This window comes from Mobula birostris, chromosome 6 (genome assembly GCF_030028105.1).
Source record: "Mobula birostris isolate sMobBir1 chromosome 6, sMobBir1.hap1, whole genome shotgun sequence".
Classification (NCBI taxonomy): Eukaryota; Metazoa; Chordata; class Chondrichthyes; order Myliobatiformes; family Myliobatidae; genus Mobula; species Mobula birostris.
In genome coordinates this window covers 26,100,152-26,110,213 of record NC_092375.1, presented here as the reverse complement: position 1 = coordinate 26,110,213, position 10,062 = coordinate 26,100,152, and the positions used below count along the sequence as shown (strand labels likewise).

Sequence of the window (10,062 nt, the reverse complement as noted above, 5' to 3'; positions counted from 1 at the left end):
GGGGGGAAGTTTAATCCTAGGTGTCTCCTTGCATTCTGATGGGTATGCAGTTAAAAGACTTAGATTTTCCTCTGGGTATGCATTAGTCCTGATTTTAAGCCTCTCTGCAGTGGTATCACTGAGATCCTTTGCACAGATGACATCACATGGGTGTTCCAACATCCAAGTGGTGGAACTTCACTTTGTTCCAACTTGTGAGCCATCCAGAGGGAGCTCTAAATCAGTATCATTCTCTAACAAGTTTGTCATGATATTCAAACTATTTCAAATCCCGAGCAAAATACACAAAATGTCAAAGGAGCTCAGCAGGTTAGACGGCATCTATGGAATTGAATAAGCAGCCGACAGTTCAGTCCGATACCCTTCTTCAGGACTCAGCTACTCATTTGTAAATCTATAAGAATACAAGAATGACTTCTCATTGGGATATGTGTGCTCCAAGAATGGAAGTGTAAGGAGAGCAAAGATTGTTAATGGTTATCCGATGAATATGTGCAGACAGAGGTATATGGCATGAGAGTGGTAGCTGTGTGGAATGAGCTTCCAGCAGAAGTGGTTGAGGCAGGTTCGACGTTGTTGCTTCAAGTTAAATTGGATAGATATATGGACAGGAAGGGAATGGAGGGTTATGGGCTGAGTGCATAAGACTAGAAGGGCCGAGCTGGCCTGTTTCTGTGCTGTAATTGTTATATGGTTATCTGGTTATATAAAACAGACCCTTCAACCCATCGGGTCCACATCAGCCACCAAGCTTATACTAATCCTGAATCAATCCCATTTATTTTTTCTTCTACTTCCTCAGGAGTCCGCAGAGATTTGGCATGCCATCAGAAACCTTGGCAAACCTCTAGAGGTGAGTGGTGGAAAGTGTGTTGACTGGCTGCACTACGGCCCTGGTGTGGGAACACAAATGGCTTTGGGCAGAAAATCCGACAAAAGGTAGTGGATTCAGCCTAGTACATTACGGGTAAAACCCTCTCAACCACTGAGCACATTTACATGAAACGTTGCTGTAGAAAAGCAGCATCAATCATCAAAGATCCTTTCCACTCAGGCCACATTCTTTTCTCACGGGCTGCCATCAGGTAGACGGTACAGGTTCTTCAGGACTTGCACCACCAGGTTCAAGAATAGTTACTACTCCTCAACCATCAGGCTCTTGAACAAAAGGGGATAATCACACTCGTTCTATTTCTGGTGTTCCCACAACTGATGGTCTCATTTCAAGGACTCTTTATCTTGTTATTTCATGCTCATTATTTATTGCTATTTATTTATATCTGTACTTGCACAGTTTGTTGTACATTGATCCTGTTTATAGTCACAGCTCTATAGATTTGCTAAGCATACCCTCAGAAAAAGAACCTTAGGGTTGTATGTGGTAACACGTATGTATTCTGATAATAAATTCAGAATCAGAATCAGATTTATTATCACCAGCATGTAACGTGAAATTTATTAACTTTGCAGCAGCAGTTCAATGCAATACATAATCTAGCAGAGAGAAAAAAATAATAAATAAATAAACAAGTAAATCAATTACGTGTATTGAATAGATTAAAAATCGTGCAAAAACAGAAATACTGTATATTGAAAAAAAATTGAGTTAGTGTCCAAAGATTCAATGTCCATTTAGGAATCGGATGGCGGAGGGGTAGAAGCTGTTCCTGAATCACTGAGTGTGTGCCTTCAGGCTTCTGTACCTCCTACCCGATGGTAACAGTGAGAAAAGGGCATGCCCTGGGTGCTGGAGGTCCTTAATAATGGACACTGCCTTTCTGAGACTTTGAACTTTGAACATTTTCTTCAATTAGATCACCTGTGAGTTAGGCCCAATTTACAATGAACCTGTTAACCCACACACCTTTGTGATACAGGAGGAAATCAGAGCACCTGGAGAAAAAATCACACACACATTCACCGGGAGAATATGCAAACTCCACACAGAGAGCACGGTGAACCAGAATTGAACCTGGTCTCTGATGCTGTCATTCAGCAGCTCCTCTGGCTGAGACACTGTGCCAGCCTTAGAGATGGAGGTGGTAACCTGGATTTCCTGAGCTCAATGATTGTTGGCACTCATGGTTGCTTGGGACTTGTAATGGAATGTGACTTGTTTTCCTGAGTTTGCTACACTCTGGCAGTTCAGAGAAATCTACCCTTGTGTCACCTGTGCAAAGGAACTCACTGATGTCATGACAGAACCTGCCTTAATTAGTTGATAGTGCTAATAGAGGGATAAGCGTGAAAGCATTTGGACATCATATTGAATGTACCATTTGTAATATACCTTGTCACCAGCAATGTTAAAGATATTGTTGGTTCTCTGAAAATCTGAATTTGATTCACAACATACTAATTTGTTCTCATTTCTCCAAAACGGACCACACCGCAGTAATTTTAAGCAATGTTTCAAGTTTGTTGCTTAAATTCGGGGGGTGCAATGGAAGATATGGCAAGAAAATGTGCTTCATGTACGGAAAGCCATCACAATTTTGTTTCACTGTACTGTGTGACCTGAAGAATGGGTGTAGCTCAGAATCACCAAACCACACTTTTGCTGCAGAAGGGCGATCAAGCTGATTGTACGATGGTTGCTCACCTCTCTGCAGACTGTTGTTTTGCGGAGAGGGTGTAGAGATGGCCAGTGTCACGGCTCATCCCGAGCAGCTGTGTAACAGAGGACTCTCTGGTCTATGGGCTCCTCCCAGGGACACACATGAAGATGGACATCAGCCGCTGCTGACAGATCACCAACTCGGTGAAAGACATCTTTTGGTCCACCCGAAACTTATTGGTCTGCCAGCACATTGAGATGTCCATGGAGGAATGCTGCCGACTGGCACATTCTAGGCTGCAGGAGTTCATGCTGAGACAGAGATTGAAGTTTGGTGCAGTCACTGCCAGGGCTCAGTGAGGAAGGATCACAATATAGGGTTCTTCCACTACTGGAGAGGGAGGAGCTGAGGAAGCCCCTCAGTGATTGTAGGAGAGTTCCACTCCAGTGGCCCAAATGAGTGGCAACAGTCCTATTGGTTTTAAGGAATGCAATGGAACATAATGCATTGATAGTGAATGTAAGAATGATAAGGTGTTGTACGCTTTATTCTTGTGATTTTTTTTTCTATTTTGAATAAAGTTTTCTTTGAGATATATACATATAAACAAGCTGATTCCCTGCAGCTAACAAGTCATCCAGAGAGGCTAAGCAGGCTCTGTGCACCAGGAGCACTTGTGATGGTTTCTTCCTAATGCTTTGTTTTCCTGCCACATCACAAGGATGTGCAGGTCGACAGGCCAATTGGTCGCTGTAATCTGTCCCAAGTGTTGCTGAAGGATCAGCTTCTGTTCTGTACAAATCTATGTTCACTAGGATTTTGAACATGTTTTAATGGTTTCTGATAGTCTAATTGAAAACATACTGAATCATCAGCAAGCCACCAAGAACAGTTCCACATAGTGGAAGCAGCACACACAAAATGCTGGAGGAACTCAGCAGGCCAGGCAGCATCTATGGAAAAGCGTACCTGCACAGTCGACGCTTCAGGCCAAGACCCTTCGGCTGGTAAAACAAGTATTTTTCCACAGAGTTGATGAGCCCATTTAGATGAATGGAGTTTTTGTTGACACGTCAGCACTCCCACATACAAAGCTAAGAGTCAGATGTGAAGTAACTCTGTACCTTTCCTCAATACGCTCAAGGATTAGTACTTAGTTCAGTGAGGGAGTGGAGTAAAAAGCACCAGCATCTCATCTTCAGTGTGTTTTGACTTCCACCTTTAGCCATGCTGCAAAATTAATGGCATTTTAAGGTATAGGTGGCTGATGGACAGCATTTCCCTTCAGACCTGACAGGTCGGTCAGCAAAATTCTGCCAATTGTTAACAGCTCCGGACATTAGAACATCACTGCATCAGATCAGGAGAAGTAGCTTCTAGTTTCCTTGTCTAAAACCCTTGCTAAAAAAAAAAATCATCCTTCATTCTCCATTACTGATGAACTCACATATTTTGTACAGCATCATAGCCACAGGCTGTTCTGTCTTTTTCACTGTTACATTATATTTATTTCTCGGCAGCTTAATGATTCAAAATGAGCATTGATGATTGATATTGTGGCTGATTCCATTCATCTCCTGATTATATAAAGTGTGATTGCTGCATCTTTTTCCATAAATCTACTCAGATTATCTGTCAGTTGCCTTATTTATTGTAAGTAATATGTCCATCTCTTGTTCTTCTTCATTTTATTGAGAAAGTGCTCTTTTAAAAGCTGTTTAGTTTTTTCAGGATTTGATTTAACTGCAATTTGCCTTTGGTGGTGCATGTAGCATAACTTTAAAGGGCTGATGGGATTGTCCCATTGGAAACCAGCATTGATTCAATGGGCCAAACGGTCTCCTTCTGTAATGTGTGAAAATTTGTTAATTCATTTCAATAAGTTTAAACTTGCGGGATTTAGAGGAGCAAATTTGTAGAGAGATTGCAGACTGTTGCAAGAAGCAGAAGGTTGTGATATTAGGTTAATTTAATTTTCCACAGCTGTCGCCAAGCGCCAAGCTTGGCAACACCTGTGTAGGGACGGGGTTCGTATTCTGGAGATGGAAAGAACAACCAGAAGACAGCAGAAGAGAGCCAGGAGAAATGCAGCCATGGTTGCCACCACTACTACATATACATGTCCCACCTGCAATAGAGCTTGTGGGTCCAGGATAGGACTGTATAGTCATCAAATATCTCACCATTAAAGGAGTGGACGTTATCATCGGATTTCGGTGGACAACCGAAGAAGAACTTTCCACATATTGTCTGGGATTTCCATACTGTAGAAAGGCTGAGATTGGAAAGAGCTTGTCAAATGGGTTCACAAAAATTTCCTTAATTAGTTCATACAAGTCCCAACTAGAGAGAGGGTGTGATACTAGATATCCTATTAGGGAATGAGACAAGGCAGGTGATTTAAATTTGTGAAGGGGAACACTTTGCATCTCATGATCACAATGCTATTAGTTTCAGGATAATTATGGAAAAGGATAGGTCTTGGTCCTTGGGTTAACATTTTAAGTTGGAGAAAGGCAAATTTTGGTGGTATCAGAAAGGATCTGGCAAATATAAATTGGGACAGGTTGTGTTCTGGCAAATTTATACTTGGTAATTGGGAGGCCTTCAAAAGTGAAATTTTGAGAGTAGAGTTTGAATGTTCCTGTCAGAATAAAAGGCAAGGATAACAGGTTTAGGAAACCTTGGTTTTTGAGAGATATTGAGGCCCTGGTTAAGAAAATGAAGGAGATGCCTAACAGGTCCAGGTACAAGCAGATAGGAACAAATGAGGTACTTGAGCAGTATAAGAAATGCAAGAGAACACTTAAGAAGGAAATCAGCGGTGGTTAAAAGAAGACATGAGGTTGCACTAGCAAATAAGGTAAAATAGAAAACTAAAGGCTTCTACAGGCACTTTAAGAGCAAAAGTATAGCAAAGGACAAAAATAGTCCTCTGGAAGATCAGTGTGGTACTCTAGTCGTGGAGCCAAAAGAGCTGGAGGAGATTTTAAATTGGTTATTTGTGTCTGTATTTACTTGGGAGACAGACATAGAGTCTATAGATGTGGGGCAAAGCAGTAGTGAGGACATGCACCCTATACAGATTACAGAGGAGAAGGTGTTTGCTGTCTTGAGGCAAATTAGGGTGGATAAATCCCCAAGGCCTGATAAGGTGTTCGCTTGGACTCTGTGGGAGACTAGCTTAGAACCTACAGGGGTCCTAACAGAGATATATAAAACATCCATAGTCCCGGGTCAGGTGAGAGAGGATTGGAGAATCGCTGCTGTTCCGTGTTTTAAGAAATGCTCTAAGAATAAGCCAGGAAATTATAGGCCGGTGAGCCTGCATCGGTAGTAAGAAAGTTATTGGAATGTATTGTAAGGAGCTGGATGTATAAGTATTCGGATAGACATGGACTGATTAGGGATAGTCAATATGGCTTTGTGCGTGGTAAGTTGTGTCCAACCAATTTTATAGAGTATTTTGAGGAAGTTACTAAAAAAGTTCATGAAGGCAAGGCAGTGATGTTAGCTACAAGGATTTCAGCAAGGCCTTTGACAAGGTCCAATATTGGAGTGTGGTCAAGAATGGTCTATTGCTTGGCATTCAAAATGAGGTAGTTAGGCTCCAAGGGAGAAGCCAAAGAGTGATAAGCAGATGGTTGCCTGGAGGCCTGTAACTAGTGGTGTGCTGCAGGGATTGGTGCTGGGTCCATTGTCGTTTGTCATCTATACTGAAGATTTGGATGATGATATTTTAAACTGGTTCAGCAAATCTTAGGGTGGTAGCAAAATTGGGGTTGCAGTGGACAGTGAGGAAGACTAACAAAGTTTGGAAAAATAGTATGAAAATAGGCTGATGGAATTTAATGCAGATAAGTGCGAGGGGTGTTGCACTTTGGGAGGACCGACCAGGGTTGGTCTTACACAGTAAGCAGTAGGGCACTGAGGAATGTGGTAGAACAGAGGGATCTGGGAATACAAATCCAAAGCTCCATGAAGGTGGTGTCACAGGTAGATAGGGTCATAAAGAAAGGTTTTGGCACATTGGACTTCCTTCATAAATGCATTGAGTACAGGAGTTGGGTTATTATGTTGAAATTGTATTAGACATTGGTGAGATCTAATCTGCAGTATTGTGTACAGTTTTGATCACCTACCTACAGGAAAGATGTAAATAAGATTGAAAGAGTGCAGAGAAAATTTGCAAGGGTGTTTCCAGGACTTAAGGACCTGCATTATAGGGAAAGGATGAATAGAGAAGAACTTTATTCCCTAGAACGTAGAAGATTGAGGGGGTGTTTGATAAAAGTATACAAAATTATGAGGGGTATAGATAGGGTAAATGAAGCAGGCTTTTCCTCTTTGGTTGGGTGAGACTAGAACTAGAGGTCAATGAGTTAAGGGTGAAAGGTAAAATGTTTAAGAGGAACATGAGGGGGAACTTCTTCACTCAGATGGTGGTGAGAGTGTGGAGTGCCAGTACATGTGGTATATGCGGTTTAGATTTAACATTTAAGAGAAATTTGGATGGGCACATGGATTAGAGGGGTATGCAGGGCTATGGTCCAAATGTAGGTCAATGGGATGAGGCAGATTAATAGTTCAGCTTGGACTAGAGAGGCTGAACAGCCTGTTTATGTGTTGTAACATTCTAAGGCTCTAAGTTGTGGAATCAGTTACTTGTTCACATCAAAAAATGTAAGAATTAATTTTTATAGCTAACATTGGAGTTACCTTCATCAGTAATTTAAAATAGTGTTTCCACAAGCAAAAAAGGCTTCTTCCATCCATCAAAGGAAAATCATTTACCTTGAACAGTTAAATTATACAACAAGCTCTAGAGCACCAGGAGAACTCAGTGGCATCTGCAAAAGCAAAAGTCCATTGTCAAAAGGTAAAAAGTCATTGCTGTTTTGGCTGGCGATCTAGATCACAGCAAATATAAAAACATTTGGACAACACATTGAATCTAATATACCCAGTGATACTCAGATTTTTATATACCTTATTGTCCCTCTGATCTTGATGTAGGGTTTAGACCTGAATCAGTGACTTAAACTTTTGCCTTTATAGATGCTGTTTGACCAATCAGACAGCATCTATGGATAGGAATAAACAGTCAACATCTTGGGCTGATACCCTTCACGGGACTGATGAAGGATTTCAACCAGAAATGTCAACTGTTTATTTATGACACATGTCAGCGATAATAAGCCTGATTCTGCTGCTGATTGCAAAGTAGGAATAGCATTCTGTAACTATGTAATAATTTAACTACCCAGCTTCTCGAGATAGCTTTGCAAGTACTTTCCTTGTAGATATTTATTCAACTTTCTTTAGACACTGCAAGTAATCTACCCCACTGAGTGTTCCAAACATTTTCTATCTTTAATTCAGGTTTCCAGTATTTGCATTTTTTGATTGTTCTTTCTAAGAGCACTTGACACCACACAACAACCTTTCTTCTTTCATCCTGAAAGCAGAGAACAAGATACAAGGATTGAATCATAAATTATCCAGGCCAGTGACGCATCAGCATGCATCGCCCGCTACCCGTGGATACACTCCGGCCTCACGATGTCTAAATAGAATCGAATACTCTTTATGGGCATCTGAGCATCAGCAGGAATACATAGAGGAATCCAATCCAATTATAAAAGCAAGGGACTCTGTCCTGCTGTGGCACATCTGGGGAAATTCCAGAGGTGAGATGCAAATGAAGGGTCTTGGCATGAAGGCAAAACTTGAATAAATGTGATATCAAAGTGTTCTGGTAAAACTGGGCAATGTGGCTTTATATCATTAGGAAAATTAGGAATAAGCTAATATACATATGTTTAGAATGACTTCAAAGGGCCGAATGGTTTGATCCTGCCCCACAGTCACCACTGTGTTATTTTGAATGGAGCACTTACTACACTTTAGAATATTACTTTAGAATAGTAAATAAAAGTTGGAAAAAAAGAAGAAAGTTGAGTTTGAAGAGATTGGCAGCTGAACTGCTAAGTAACTTGTGGTAAATAATTAATACAAAGTACCTATAGAGCTTGTCCAAACAAAACTAGATTGTGATAAAAAAAATAAAGAAAGAAATGTTGACATATCAAAACACGAAGGAGCAGAAATCTGCTTGTTGAATCAGGGTGGAAGAGTTAGAGAATCTCTTGGCAACTGATTGGTCGAGGATCAAGGCTAACACTAATGGATTTGCCTCTTTATAGCAGAGTATATTTATTTTTATTACATTTGTGGTTAGCAATAAGAGAGAATGATCAATGCAATTTCATTTCAATTCAGTGAACTGGACTTAGTCAATTACATCAGGCCAAATTTAGTTTTTATATCACACCTCATTTAAAAGTTAAAAGTACGCCTGACTGAACCCGCAATAGGATCATGAAAACTGAATCAGGTACAGGTAATAAGCCCATAGTTAATATCATCTTGCCAAGGGCTCTGGGCATGTTTGGACACATCAATGTTCTTCATTGAATGTTTCAGCAAATGGAATTTGTTGTCTAAATGCAATGCATCACTGTGCAGACGTACGTACATTCTGAGAACGCTTAATTACATCTCTCATATGCATCCTTAAGCACTTCATACCCAATATATTACTTGACTATAAGTATACACATTTGGAGAGACAGATCTGAAATGTCCAACTGGTCCATCAAATTTGTTTTAGACATGCAGGAGAAAAAGGTAGGAACTTCCTTTCCAACTGGCAATGAACCAGGAGTGCAAACTTCCATCTCCTAGTGAACAAATATATTAGCCTCTATGTAGCCTGTGATAAGCCTGACTGCCCCTTTCTCTTCCAATGCCCCTGTTCTACTGACCAGATGAGTGGTACAGCCTCATTTGGTTCTGATTTTATTCATTTCGTTCTGACTAGGAAATTTCCTGAAACTTTATTTCCTGAGCCTGTGTCTTTGAAACCAAATAAAAAGGCAATCATCCTATTTCAGGGCACTGTGTGGTGTCATTTTCCACAGGTCTGTAGGGGGATAATCGGCTCCATCTCACTGGTATCTCTCTCTACCTTTTTACTTGTTCCATGTTGTCAGACCACTTAGTAATGGAGTCATAGAGTATTACAGCACAGTAACAGGCCTTTTGGTCCATCTGGTCCATGCCAACCTTTTATTCTGTCTAGTCCCATCAACTTGTACCTGGACTATAGCCCTTGCTATCCCTCCCATTCAGGTAGTTATCCAAATGTTAAAAACATACCTGCATCCACCACTTTTGCTGGCAGCTTGTTCCAAACCCTCACCACCCTCTGAGTGAAAATGTTCCCCTCATGTTCTCCTTAAACATTTCACCTTTCACACTTAACCCATGACTTCCAGTTTCACCCAACCTCAGTGGAAAAAGCCTGCTTGCATTTACCACTCATAATTTTGTATATCTCTATCAAATCTCCTGTGCACCAGGGAGTAACCTATTCAACCTTTCACTATAACTCAGGTCCTCAAGTCAAGGCAATGCCCTTGTAAATCTTTTCTATACCTAC

At 40.8% G+C, this 10,062-nt stretch overlaps 1 long non-coding RNA gene across 1 annotated transcript; it reads left to right on the top strand.

Moving 5' to 3' along the window:
• Positions 1-362: 362 nt before the first annotated feature.
• LOC140199737 (uncharacterized) lies at positions 363-8,245 on the top strand. The gene is made up of 3 exons (XR_011886481.1): positions 363-451; positions 803-853; positions 8,024-8,245. It is a non-coding gene; the product is annotated as an uncharacterized lncRNA (long non-coding RNA).
• The last annotated feature ends 1,817 nt before the right edge of the window (positions 8,246-10,062 follow it).